The following is a 14,703-nucleotide window of genomic DNA, read 5'->3' as shown; positions in this document are numbered from 1 at the left end:
ACATCTTTTCTTAGATAAGGGGCCCAAAACTGCTTGCAATACCCCAAATGTGGACTTTCCAATGTCATTTTGCCCAGGAATTCCCAAGTAATTTAAATCTGGGTGAAGAAAGCATATTAAACATATAACAGTACTGTGAGCACTTATAGGGAAATTTTTTAAAGGCTGGCATTTATTTGCAGTATCACACTACAGATGATTGAGAGTTGGTAGACAAGGTGGTAGTTACTATTTCAGGTTTGTCTAGCTTCTTAGTTATGTATATTGGGGTTCTTAAGTATTGTGATTGTCTTTGCAAATGCAGATGCATTAATGGATTTCGGTCAGAAACATTGACTGTACTCTTCTCCATAAATGCTGCCTGGCCTGCTGAGTTTCTCAAACATTTTGTGTGTGTTGCTTGGATTTCCAGCATCTGCAGATTTTCTCTTGTTTGTGACTAAGTGCAGACTGTTTTTCATAAACGTGTAAGCGAACAGATTCAAAAGACAGGCGTTTGGGTCTTTGAAATCTAGCAGTGAAGCTCCCTTTTGACAGGTTAAGCTTGACTGGCTCATTATTGCTGTATCAATGTCATGTCCAGAACAGGAGAACTTCTTTCTCAGCACAGGTGAATTTGACAGAATTTTAGCATTTGTATCATAAGTATATTGAATGCATTAATTCTTATGCAATGCAGTATTGCCTGAGCAATTGAACTATACTGCTGATTATTTTCAAGACAGCTGTGTTTTTATGGTGCAGTGAGCAACTTGTTGTGCACTATGTTAAATTCAATATCTCCTTTCTGTCCTTCAAGCCTTCACCTAGATGCTATTGATGGCTCTCAGCCAAACCAAATGATTTCCCTTCCAGAAGCTCTCATCTCTCAAGACTTTCAATCCATTAAGGTAGTGGTGCAGTGGCATGCCAGGATACCCAATGGAGCTCCTTACCTTTCCCCTTCTCAACTTTTAATTTGGTCAGAGACTTGTTCCCCTCTCCCTTACCTGATAAAGTCATTTGGTATCAGATTTATACTAAAGTCAAAATAAATTCCATTAGGCATGTCAGGAACTAATGGAATACTTTTCACTTGCCGGGAAAAGTGCAGTGCCAACAAATCTTTGGAACCTAAATACCACTCCTGACAAAACAGCCTATTTGATTGACACCCAACAGAGGCTCTCTGTTGGTCAGGATCTACTTGCTTTGCATCTATGACGGTGTGGCTAAACACAGTTCCAATACCATATTCATGTTTGCTGATAACACCACTGTTGTGTGCTATATCAAAGGGATGGGTAATAAATGGGTATGCCAGTGATACCCAGATTCAGGAAAATAAATAAACTGAAAAAATTGTTACTCCTACTAGATTAAAGTTCAAAGTAAATTTATTAACCAAGTATAGGTATGTCACCATATACACCCCTGAGATTCATTTCCCTACGGACGTGCTGAATGTCCGCAGATTCCAAAGGAAGTACAGAAGCTGCTGTGTAGTCTTCACAATTGTGCTTACTTGTTGGGTCCAGGCCACGTCCTCTGAAATAGTGACACCCAGGAATTTAAAGTTGCTAAACCTCTCCATCTCTGATCCTCCGATGAGGACTGGCTCACGGACCTCTGGTTTCCCTCTCCTGAAGTCGACAATCAGTTCTTTGGTCTTGCTGACAGTGAGTAAGAGATTGTTATGACACCACTCAGTCAAACTTTCAGTCTCCCTCCTGTATGATGATTCATCACCACCTTTCATTGAGCACACAACAGTGGTGTTATCAGCAAACATGAATATGGTATTGGAATTGTGCTTCAAGTCAAGCCAAGTCAAGTTTATTGTCATTTTGACCATAAACTGCTGATACAGTACACAGTAAAAGCAAAACAACGTTCCTCCAGGACCCTGGTGATACATGAAACAACACAAAACTACACTAGGCTACGTGAGACAGCACAAGGCTACACTAGACTATGTAAAACAACATAAAAACTGCACTAAACTACAGACATGCAAAGGACTACATAAAGTGCACAAAACAGCGCAGGGCAGTAGAATAATTAATAAACAAGACAATAGGCTCAGTCGAAGACAAATTACAATATAATAATAAATGATGTAGATGTCAGTCTGGACTCTGAGTATTGAGGAGTCTGATGGCTTGGGGGAAGAAACTGTTGCACAGTCTGGTCGTGACAGCCCAAGTGCTTCGGTACCTATTGCCAGATGGCAGGAGGGAGAAGAGTTTGTGTGAGGTGTGCTTGGGGTCCTTCACAATACTGTTAGCTTTGTGGGTGCAGCCTGTGGTGTAAATGTCTGTAATAGCAGAAAGAGAGACTCCGATGATCTTCTCAGCTGACCTCCCTATCCGTTGCAGGGTCTTGTGATCCGAGGCTGTGCAATTCCCGAACCAGGCAGTGATGCAGCTCCTCAGGATGCTCTCGATACATCGTCTGTAGAATGTGGTGAGGATGGGGGTGGGAGATGGACTTTTCTCAGCCTTTGCAGAAAGTAGAGACACTGCTGGGCTTTCTTGCCTATGGAGCTGGTGTTGAGGGACCAGGTGAGATCCTCCGCCAAGTGAACACCAAGAAGTTTGATCTCTACTGAGGAGCCATTGATGTTCAGCGGAGAGTGGTCGCTCCATGTCCTCCTGAAGTCAACAATCATCTCTTTTGTTTTGTTCACATTCGGAGACAGGTCGTTGGTTCTGCACCCACCTGTTAGCCGCTGCACCTCCTCTCTGTAAGCTGACTTGTCATTCTTGCTGATGAGACCCACCACGGTCGTGTCATTGGCGAACTTGATGATGTAATTCGAGCTGTGTATTGCTGCACAGTCGTGGGTCAGCAGAGTGAATAGCAGTGGACTGAGCACACAGCCCTGGGGAGCCCCCGTGCTCAGCGTGATGGTGTTGGAGATGCTGCTCCCGATCCAGACAGTCATAAAGCAAGTGGAGCAGGGGGCTAAGCACGCAGTCCCGTGGTACACCTCTGCTGATGGAGATTGAGGAGGAGATATTGTTGCCAATCCAAAATGTCTGTCATTTTTGTTCTGAAGATGACAGATAGTTGCCTATGGTGACTGTAAGTTCTTGTGTTTAATGAGGTACATACACAGAGAGAAAACATTCAACAGGAAACATAGCAACTTTGGAAAGACAAACTGATTTTTTTCAGGTCAGAGATCTTTTGTCAGAACTGAAAGATAAGTAAAACAAATTAGTTTTAGTTGCAGAGCAGGTGATTGACATAGATTACAGAAAAGGAACATCTCTGATTGGGTGAAGCTAGGGTTACCATTGCATAAACTATTGATAAAGCCTCTATTGATAATTGAAAGAAGTTAGAGAAAGAAAATATTTGAAATCTGTGAAGTGCCCTGAACCTCAAATCCAGTCTTCAACCCAGATAACTCATTTCGCTTAAAAATAAAATGCAAAGCTTATTTAATTGTGCGTGAGATCTCACTCCCTCGGAAATTACTGAAGTTTATAATGTGGTAGCTCAAGTTAATTGTTCATGGTATATTACAAATCAACCATATGGTGTGCCTGTTCCATCCCAATCCAGTTTCTAGTTTGCAGCCATTCACTCTTGTTTTTCAATAGTAACTTTTTCAGTAGTCTCAGCCTGACCAGTAGATGGTGCCCCTTGCTGCAGTGCAGTATTTCTGTCACAGTCAAGCAACTTGACTGCAGCTCTGAGCCTGAGGATGCATAAAATACCCAACTTTACCATTGTTTAATTCTGTGTTCACTGGTTCATTAACATTGTGGCCAGAGGTTAAAGAAACAATCATGAGATTGAACAATCTTGCCTCAGTCAAAACTTCAGTTAAGACTACTTTGTTAGAAGAGCTGCTTTTGGATGCAGTATTGAACTATAGTGAATTTGCTTTCTCAAGATGCACTATTTGAAGGAAAATGAGGCCTGTTTTGGTACGTGTTGCTGTTTATTTTTGACAAGTACCATTATTAAAAGTTTATCTGGGAATTTGTTTAACTGCTGCATTACTGCGTACAATTACTGTGTGCACTAAGAGTAGGTCAGATTGCATCACTAGAAAGAAACAGGGACTGCATTCCATCAGACAGCTTCTCTCAGAATTGTGAATAATTAGAAAAAAGGATTTACAGTACAGAGGAAAACTTAAATCTAAATTTCATGATTTTGATACTTCTGCTAAGGTCTTCCTGTTCATTGTGAGTGTGTTTCTCTTTTGCTGCTAAGAAAATGGTGAGCCTCTTCTTGGAACTGGAATTCACCAGCCTTGACAACATTCTTATTAAGATTCTCGTTCACTCTTACCATATTATTTCATCCTTCCTTGTCACAATGTCTGGAATTACATATAATGCCTCAAGCGTGACCAAACTGGTATTCTGTTCAGGCCTATGATTTCCTTGCACTTACATTGTTTGCCTCAACAGATAAAAGAAAGCATTTTGTGTACTTTCTTAAACACCTTATCTGCGTGCCTGTGGACATTCATTCCAAGATCCCTTTGTTCCTCTATCACTTAACTGGGCACATTTAATGTATGAATATCATAATCAGAAAATCTTCTAGATTCAAATCAAACCAAAAAGATATTTAGAATCTGTGAAATGCCTTGAATCTCTAATCCAATCTCTAACCTTTTCCCTCACAATAAATAAAATAAACCAAACCTAGCAGCATAAATGGCCGAAATATTGGACTGTCCAAAGAACTCAACACCTTTCTATGCATGTTTTGAAAGGAAAAATTGCCACCGTATCTGGCAGCCCTGTGATCTCTTTCTCAGAGGACAATGTTAGAAATATAGAAAACATGGAAACAGAAAACCTACAGCAGAATACAGGCCCTTCGGCCCACAAAGCTGTGCCGAATATGTCCCTACCTTAGAACTACCTAAGCTTTACCCATAGCCCTCTATTTTTCTAAACTCCATTGTAGCCATCCAGGAGTCTCTTCAAAGACCCTATAATTTCTGCCTCCACTAACGTCACCGGCAGCCCATTCCAAGCACTCACCACTCTCTGTGCAAAAAAAAAACTTACCCCTGACATCTCCTCTGCACCTACTTCCAAGCACCTTAAAACTAAGCCCTCTCGTGCTAGCCAGTTCAGCCATGGGGAAAAGCCTCTGACTATCCACATGATCAATGCCTCTCATTATCTTGAACACCTCTATCAGGTCACCTCTCATCCTCCGTCACTCCAAAGAGAAAGGGCCAAGTTCACTCAACCTACTGAGAAGGTTAGAAGAACCTTCAGGAGACTGAACTCTCACAAGGAGTCAAGCCCTGATCACAAACCTATCAGGATACTGAAAATCTGTGCCTATCAACATGGACATCATCAATACATTTGCCAGGCTGCTGCCTATCGGTTACAGCTTGGCATTTGACACCATCACCCTCTCAGTTCTAATCACCAAGCTTCAGAACTTGGGCATTGGTACCTCCCTCTGCAACTAGATCAGGAGTTCGTAGCCAGTGTGGATTGCCGACAATCAACACAACGTACTTCAATGACGAGTGCTTATCCAATTGCTGTTACTCTCTCCACGTTCGTGACTGTGTGGTTAGGTACAGCTCAAATGTCTTCTATAAATTTACAGATGACACCTCTGTGGTTGGCAGAATCTCAGATGGCAACAAGGAAGTGTACAGGAGTGAAATGGATCATCTGCTTCAGTGGTGCCGCAACAACAGCCTTGCATTCAGCACCAGCAAGACCAAGGAACTGACTGCAAGTCAGCAGAACACATACCAGTCGTTCTTGAGTGGTCAGCCATAGAAAGGGTGAGCAGCTTCAAGTTCCTGGGCATCAATACCTTAGAGGATCTACCTGGACCAAACATATTGATGCAATCTTGAAGAAAGCATGCCAGCGGCTATACCTCATAAGGAGTTTGAGGAGATTTGTTATACCACTAAAGACTCCAGCAAATTTCTACAAAGGTACTGTGAAGAACTTTCTGACTAATTGAATCAACTCCTATTATGGAGACTCCAAATCACAGGATTGCAGTAGGTTGTGGACTTAGCCATCTCCATCATGGGCACAGCCCTCATCAACAATGTTCTCAAGGGGTGGTGGCATTCATCATTAAATATCCTGACCACCTGTGACATGGGGGAAGTACAGGAGCCTGAAGACCCACACCCAACATTGTAGGAACTGCTTATTCCCTACTGCCATCAGATTTCGAATGGTCCATGAATCATGAACACTGCCTAGCTATTTCAATCATGACCTCTTTCATAAGCCACAAATGTCTTATGAAATATCTTCCCTGTTAAAAACTGTGTTATGGTTCCTTCATCTTGCATCTCTTCCTCATCTTCCATCTCCTGACAATTTATACTGCTCTGAATCACTCCAGTCCACCTCTCCAGGGAAAAAAACTTCTTTCAGCAAAGTATTTTAAATGACAATTACATACCCAGCTAACACCATGATTATTCCCCTGGAGTGTTCAAACTTCAGCCAAACATGGGAAATCTTGAAAACAATTATACAATTGCACCAGCAGCCAGAAAACCCTGGGAATAAATTCAATTCATTTAAATGGTGCTTATGGGCCATCCTTCATTCTATTTAACATTGTTTATAGATTTCATTAGGATTTGGCAATAGAAGCTTCCAATCAGCATTAAATAATGTTTGCATCACCCTAAGGCCATTTCTTGCACATTTTTTTTTACCAGGATGGGCTTTCAAATGCATTTTAAACCCCATTAGACTACTATTTGGTCATATAGTGCCTGAAAGAAAGAAGAGGTGCATAGCCTAGTTCGACACCCAGAGTCTAAAACTTTCTGTTTTGCCAGTGTTCATTGAAAGTTATTGAAGGCAGGGATTTACACCCCCTCATGTCCTGACTAAATGCTAAATTATCAGATTGGCATTTATGAGGAAAAACATTTTTGGACTACATTTTCTTCGTCACTAGCCCAATAAAGGATTTAGATATATTGAATAAGTGCAATATTTATCACAAACACAAGAAAATCAGCAGATGTTGGAAATCCAAAGCAACAGAGATAGAATACTGGAGGAACTTGGCAGGTCGGGCAGAGTCTATGGAAAAGAGTAAACAGTCAATGTTTTGAGCCGAGATCCTTCTTCAGGACTGAGAGGGAAAGGGAGAATGTCTGAATTAAGTGGTGAGGAGAGGGGAAAGAGGCTGGCTTGAAGATGATAGGTGAAGCCAGGTGGTTGGGAAAGGCAAAGGGTTGGAGAAGAAAGAATCAGATAGGACAGGAAAGTGAATCATTGGAGAAAGGAAAGAAGGAGGGGACCCGGGGGAAGTTAACAGGTAGATGAAACAAAGTGAAAAGTCAAAGTGGGGAATAGAGGGGTGGGGTGGAAATTTTGTTCACCGGAAGAAGAAATTCTATATTCATACCATCAGGTTGGAAGGCATCCAGATGGAACATAGGGTGTTGCTACTCCAACCTGAGGGTGGCCTCCTCTTGGCACAGGAGGAGGTCATGGATCAACACGACGGAACAGAATGGGAATTGGGAATTAAAATAACACGTACATCACGCTGGAGGAACTCAGTAGGTCAGACAGCATCCGTGAAAATGAGCAGTCAATGTTTCAGGCCAAGACCCTTTGTCAGCACTGAAGAGGGAGGGGGCAGGGGCCCTATAAAGAAAGTGGGGGAAGGTGGGAAGGAGAAGGCTGGTAGATGCAAGGTGAAAAACCAATCAGAGGAAAGATCGAGGGGTGGGGGGAGGAAGCACAGAGGGGATAGACAGGAAAGGTGAAGGAGGAATGTAAGGGGAAAGCACTGTGTAGTAGAAGAAGGCAGAATCATGAGAGAGGTGACAGGCAGCTGAAGGAGGAGGCAGAGTGGATGGGGGAAGGGGGAGAGAGGGAATTACCGGAAGTTGGAGAATTCTATGTTCATACCAAGGGGCTGGAGACTACCCAGACAGTATATGAGGTGTTGCTCCTCCAACCTGAGTTTGGCCTCATCATGGCAGTAGAGGAGGCCATGTACAGACATATCCGAATGTGAATGGGAATTAAAATGTTTGGCTACCGTAAAGTCCTGCTTGTGTAGGAATGTTTACGAAGCAGTCCCCCAGTTTACGACAGGTCTCAGCAATGTAGGAGACTGCACTGAGAGCACTGGACACAATAGACAACCCCTGCAGATTCCCAGGCAAAGCGTTGGCTCACCTGGAATGACTGGGCCTCTGAATGGAGGTGATGTAGGAAGTGTATGGGCGTGTGTACCGCTCAGGCTATGTGCAAGGATAAATGCCTAGAGGGAGATTAGTGGGGAGGGACAGATGGATAAGGAAATCACGGAGGAAGCGATCCCTATGTAAAGTGGAAGGAGGAGGAAGAGGTAAAGATTTATTTACTGGTAGGGTCCTTTCGGAGCTGGCAGAGGTTGCAGAGGATAATGTGTTGGATGTGGAGGTTGATGGGGTGGTAGGTAAGGACGAAGGGTACTCTGTCACTACTATGATGGTGAGAAGTTGGGATGAGCACAGGAAATGGAAGAGATATTGGTGAGGGCAGCATCAATAGTAGAGGGAGGGAAACCCTATTCTTTAAAGAAGGAGGACATTTCTGATGTCGTGGGATGGAAAGCTGCATCCTGAGAACAAATGCAGTGGACGCAAAGAAACTGAGAAAAGGGAATAGCATTTTTACAGGAGATAGGGTAGGAAGAGGTGTAATCTAGATAATTATGGAAATCAGTAGGTTTATAAACGAAATTGGTTGACAGTTTGTCTCCAGAGATGGAGAAAGAGATATCAAGGAAGGGGAAGGATGTGTCAGAGATACCCCGTGAATTTAAGGGCAGGGTGAAAGGTAGAGGCAAGATTGATAAAATTGATGAGCTCAGTATGGGTCATGAAGCAGCACCAATGCAGTGGAGGAAGAGTTGGGGAGTATAACTGGAAAAGGCTTCAAACATAGACTGTTCTACATAGGCAATGAAGAGTCAGGCATAACTTGGGCCCATGCGAGTACCCATGGCTACCCTTTGGGTATGGAGAAAGTGGGAGAAGCCAAAGGAAAAATTGTTCAGGGTGAGGACCAGTTCTACCAGACAGAGGAGTGTGGTGCTGGAGTGTGATTGGTTGGTTCTTCTGTAAAGAAAAAAAGCAGAGGGCTTTGAGGCCTTCCTGGTGGGGAATAGAAGTGTATAGGGACTGAATATCCATGGTGAAAATGAGGGGTCAGGGAATTGAAAGTTACTGAGAAGATCAAGGGCACATGAAGTGGTGCGAATGTAGATGGGAAGGGACAGAATCAAGGGGGATAGAATGGAATCAAGATATAAGGACATGAATTCAGTAAAGCAGAAGCAGGCAATGACAATAGGCCTGCCCGGACAGTCCTGTCGGTGGTTCTTGTGTAAGGGAGCTCTAAGTTTGGTGGCAATAGTGGGGAGTTAGATTTCTCATTTGGTTTTGGAAACCAAATTGATACCACAACAAAAAAATCTAATGCAAAGAAAACTCTATCTAAGCATCAAAAGTTAAGTTTATTTCCTTCCAAAATAGATGACCTCGCATTGTACTCCAACTTAGCAATATCTCTCTGCAGCCTCTCCACATCCTCTGCACTATTTGCTTTTCCATCCAACTTAGTGTCGTCAGCAAATTTAGATTTGCAATACTCTGCCCCCCCTTCCAAATTGTTAATACAGTATATGTAGTAACAATGGCAGGCTCAGCACAACCTCCAGTGGCACTTCGCTAACTGCTAACCTGACAAACTCCTATTTATCCTAACTCTCTACCTTCTACTAGTTAAACAAACCTCTAGCTGCTGAGCGCCATGTACAAAATACCTGCTAAATACATTATCCCAACTCCATGCTATCTTATCTTACAGATATATCTTTTATCCGGCACTTTATTGAAATTCAAGTATTCCCCCTATCCATTGTGTTCATTATAAAGAACTCAAACAGGACCTGCACTCCATGAATCCATGCTGTGTCTTTCTGATGGAATCACTGCAATCCAGATGTCTCAGTATTTCTTCTTTCATGAGAGCTTCAAGCATTTTTCTAATGACAGATGTTAAACCAATTGGCCTAAAGTTACCCGTCATTTGCCTCCATCCTTTTGTATACAATTTTTTGACATTCCCTGTCTTCCTCTCTGTCAAGATATATGCCCAGAATCCAGAGAATTTTGGTAAGTGATTGCAAATGCATCTAATATAACTTCCTCCAGTTCCTTCAATACCCTGAGATGTATCCCTTACCTTAGGCCCACCAGTTTGCTCATCATTACCTTTTTAGTGACAGTGATTGTACTAAGGTCCTCCCTGCCATCACATACATAATATCAATTTTTTGACATGTTAGATGAGTCCTCCACTGTGAAGACCAACACAAAATGGCTTCAGTCATTTCTGCTTTACCGATATTAGTTTCCCCTTCTCATTTTCCAAAGGACTTTGGTTCCATTCTCATAGATCAGGAGGCTGGGCAAATATAGAAATTAAAAAGAGTGTTGAATAGAGAATACAAGCAAGAGCTCAGCATGGAGCTCAGGAAGTCTGATGAATTAAACTTATTTACTTCAATGTAAGAGGCCTGAAAGGTAAGTCAGATGAGCTCAAGGAATGGATATGTTACATGGAATATATTATAACTATTACAGAGGGAATGGGCAAGACTGGCAGCTCAATGTTAGATCATAGAGCAGAGAACAGTACAGTACACATTCATTGGCCCATGATGTTGAAAAGACATTTTAACCTACTCCAGGATCAATCTAAGCCTTCGCTCCTAAAATAGCCCATGACTCCCCATTTCTCTTTCATCCAAGAGTCTCTTAAATGCCCCTAGTGTATCAGCTCCTACCATCACCCCTGGTAGTGCAATGAGGCACTTAGTACTCACTGTGTAAAATAAATTGCCTCTGATATCTCCCCTAAACTTTCCTCCACTCACCTTACAAGGATGTCCTCTAGTATCAGCTATTGCCACCCTGGGGAAAGGTGCCTGCTGTCCATTCTGTCTATGCCTCTTCTAATCTCATCTTCATTCACTCTAAAGAGAAATGCCCTAGCTTGTGCAACCTTTACTCATAAGACATGTTCTCTAATCTAGGCAGCCTCCCGGTAAATTCCCTGCTATCATCTCTAAACCTTCCACATCATTCCTGTAATGAAGCAACCAGAACAATACATGACGCTCCAAGTGTGGTCTAACCAGAATTTTATAGAGCTGCATTATTACCTTTTGGCTCTTGCACTCAATCCCCTGACTAAGGAAGGCTAAAACACCATTTGCCTTTTTAACTATCCTATCAACTTGTGTGGCAACTTTGAGAGATCAGTGGACCTCTGTTCTTCTACACTGCTAAGAATCCTGCCATTAACCTTGTATCCTGCCTTTAAAGTTCAACCTTCTGAAGTGTACTACTTCACATTTATTTGATTGAACTTCACTTTTCAGCTCAGTCTGCATACTGCCCTATTGTAACCTTCCTGTGGGGACCAATATTCTTGTGGGCAGGTTTACTGTTGCAAGTGGTTTAAACTAATATAGTTGGGGGGGATGGGAAACAGTATCATAGAGCTGAGGATGAGCTCTACGAGGATTATGAGTAGATGATGGATATAACATGAATGTAAGGAAGGACAAATCAATGACTGGGTACAAACGCAGACAGAGCAAAGAGTTAAGTTGTACCACAGAGGCAAAATTCAAAAGGATGAAGAATGCAGGACTGAAGGTGCTGTATTTAAATGCACATAGCATTCAGAATAAGGCATGAGAGAGGAGCTTGCCCAGGTGGATTGGAAGATGATATTGGCAGAGAAGACAGCAGAGCGGAGATGGCTGAAGTTTCTGGGAATATTCCACAAGGTGCTGGTTAGCTCTGTCCCACGGAAGAGCAAGTTCTCAAATGGCAGGGGTAGGCATTAGAGATTGGTCGGTATGATACTGTGGGTATCACGGAGTCATGGCTGAAAGAAGGCCATAGTCGGGAGCTTAACATGAAAGGATACATTTTGTATCAAAAGAACAGACAGGAAGGTCTAGGCAGTGGTGTGGCTCTGTTGGTAAGGAATGGAATTACATCTAGAAAGAGGTGACATAGGGTCAGAGAATGTTGTACCTTTGTGGGTGGAGGGTGAAAAAAACATTATGGTAAACATATATACCAAATAGTAGCCAAGATGTGGGGCTGAGATTGTAAAGGGAGTGGAAAAGTCATGTAATAAGTGTAATGTCACAATTGTAATGGGGCACAAGTCTGTGGGTATCTTTAAGGTGGAAGTTGATAGTTTCCTGATTGGTCAGGGCATCTAAGGATATTGGCAAGAAGGCAGGTGTATGGAGTAAGTGGGATCCAGGATCAGCCATGATGAAATGGCGAAAAGACTTGATGGTCTGAATGGCTTAATTCTGCTCCTATGTCTCATGGCCTTAGCAGTCTAACCTACGGCAATCTTCTACACTACCTGCAAACCTTCTGGGTTATAGATGCCATGGGAAGAATAGATATGGACAAAATGGAGGGGGGGGGGGTGAAAATTGTTCTTTTGATTAGAGAGATTAGCAACCGTGGTTAGAGAGAATATAGGGGATGATACAGTAAAACTATGTGGGGGATCTTGGAAATAAGGTGCAATCACTTTGATCAGAATCCACAATAGGCTCACCAATAGTCAGAGGGATGTGGTGTGCTATAGTAATACAACCTGGAAAAAAGCCCTTTGAAAGAATTGCATGAGAACAGACTAAAGCTGAGCTCTGATGCTCCCCACAGTTAAAAGCACATTAATGAAATTAATTATTTCCCTACATTTGGAAAATACAAACTTTTTCACCATGCTAGAGAGGATTCTGACGAAGGGTCTTGGCCCAAAACGTCCACAGTGCTTTTCCTTATAGATGCTGCCTGGCCTGCTGCGTTCCACCAGCATTTTGTGTGTGTTGTTTTTATCACCATGCTTTTAACTTTACATCAATCTCCTGTAGACAACAATATTACATAAAAATAAAGAAGATATTGTTCAGATGATTTTAAACTGTCATTTATATTTAAGCTCATTATTATTTTAGCTATTTATAGTATCTGAGAGCAATTTCAGTTTTTTTTCTTCTGTTGTGATATCTTTCAGCACCAAAAAGCTATGTCATTGGGGAGTGGGAACCGTAGAATATAGAACATAGAAATCTACAGCACATTACAGGTCCATCGACCCACAATGTTGTGCCGACCGACTCTAGAAACTACCTAGAATTTTCCTAGTTTACAGCCCTCTATTTTTCCAAGTTCCTTGTGCCTATCGAAGAGTCTCTTGGAAAAAAAACCCTATTATATCCGCTTCCACTGCTGCCGCCGGCGGTGCATTCCACCCACCCACCACTTTCTGTGGGAACCAGGCCATTTCAGTTCCCAGTCTTCTAGGAATATATCCCCAAACCATTCATCACCTTTTGGATTTGTAATCCAATTCAAAGGCACCCATTTATTCCACGCAGGGAAAAACAAACACAACACCGTTTGAGATACAAAGGGAGGGAAGAAAAAGACAAAGATGATTCTTTCCCCTTTGTTATGTTGGACAATTAAAAAATGTGAAAGAAATATTCTCAAAATGAAACAAAATTGCCGAGGCTTATACCGCAACAACCCAAAACAGTTCTCTCCCAGCCCCTTCAGAGAGCGTGACTAAATTGATCATTAACTATTCACAAGATTGTTTCAGTATTTGGAATAACCGCCGTCACTGAAGGGCTTGAGGATCGCCAGCCTAAAAAGCATTACTTGATGATTTGAATTGTCTTATGAGGCATGACTTGATCCCACCAGCCTTACGTGAGGAAATTTGAGCAATACTATCACTCATCTTAAGAATATCCTCTTGTTCTACATATTGACTTAAACTGGTTCCTCCGAAAGAATTCAATTTTTAACTTAAAATGGTCGAATTTCAGTTTTCACATCTGAAACTTCCAAGAATAGCCTATCCCAGCGTGCTTTGTTTATCGTGTATTTGCGGTTTTATTTGTAATGCATTGAAACACGCGCCGTAATAGACTTGGGGAGTCAAGTGTCCGATCACCCAGGGCGGGGAGTCGAGCGTCTGCCCCAAGGTAGGGGGGAAGCCGAGCGCTTGTGGAATTTCTCGTGTACCTGAGGGGGAGTTGCGGAACACCTGCAGGGCAGCCGCGGCTCGGAACGGCGGGGGTGAGGCGCGCTCGGGTTGTCTGGAAAACGCGTGCAGGCGTTCTCGTACCGCAGAGCGGCGCGCAGCCTGGCGGTGCTCAAAGGACAAAGGTCTGTGAGCCCGAGTGGTCACTCTGAAACTACGGCGGTCTGAGGAAAACCAAGTGCGTACTTTAAAAACATTTGTAAATACTATATTATTGATAGAAGTTAAGTGTGTAACATGAGAGGTTGAAGTATGTGAAGTTAAATCGAGGAAAACGAATTAGAGTTGCTAGAACGCAGGAAGTGAACTGAACGTCTCGTTCTAAGGGTTCTTTGATGAGATACGACATGATTTTTCTGGGGGTACGGGACTGGTGGCTACTCTTCTGGGGTGTTTCAACTCTTAGTCTTTCCTCGCTGTCCCTTACAGGAAAAGTTCAACTCTGAATTGGCAAGGAGGTACGGCGTTTATTTAAGGGAGTATTGATAATAGCGTCGGAGCTTTTTGAATGTTTTGACTTTGTTTCGCTTTCTTTGTTAGAAAAATTCTTTCCACAAATGGGGAACAA

At 42.6% G+C, this 14,703-nt stretch overlaps 1 protein-coding gene and 1 long non-coding RNA gene across 4 annotated transcripts in view; one reads left to right on the top strand and one right to left on the bottom strand.

The window, feature by feature from the left end:
• Positions 1-234: 234 nt before the first annotated feature.
• LOC132404735 (uncharacterized) lies at positions 235-14,231 on the bottom strand. The gene is made up of 3 exons (XR_009515655.1): positions 14,117-14,231; positions 12,804-12,948; positions 235-3,180 (listed from the first exon to the last, which is right to left on the bottom strand). It is a non-coding gene; the product is annotated as an uncharacterized LOC132404735 (long non-coding RNA).
• The window catches only part of tec (tec protein tyrosine kinase), a 143,548-nt gene continuing 143,021 nt past the window's right edge, over positions 14,177-14,703 (top strand). For all 3 annotated transcript variants that reach the window (XM_059989152.1, XM_059989151.1, XM_059989153.1), the window contains exon 1: positions 14,177-14,313. The gene's annotated coding sequence lies outside the window, so the exon portion shown is untranslated. The remainder of the gene's footprint in view (positions 14,314-14,703) is intronic.

This window comes from Hypanus sabinus, chromosome 14, assembly GCF_030144855.1.
Source record: "Hypanus sabinus isolate sHypSab1 chromosome 14, sHypSab1.hap1, whole genome shotgun sequence".
Classification (NCBI taxonomy): Eukaryota; Metazoa; Chordata; class Chondrichthyes; order Myliobatiformes; family Dasyatidae; genus Hypanus; species Hypanus sabinus.
This window is presented reverse-complemented; position numbering and strand designations above follow the sequence as displayed.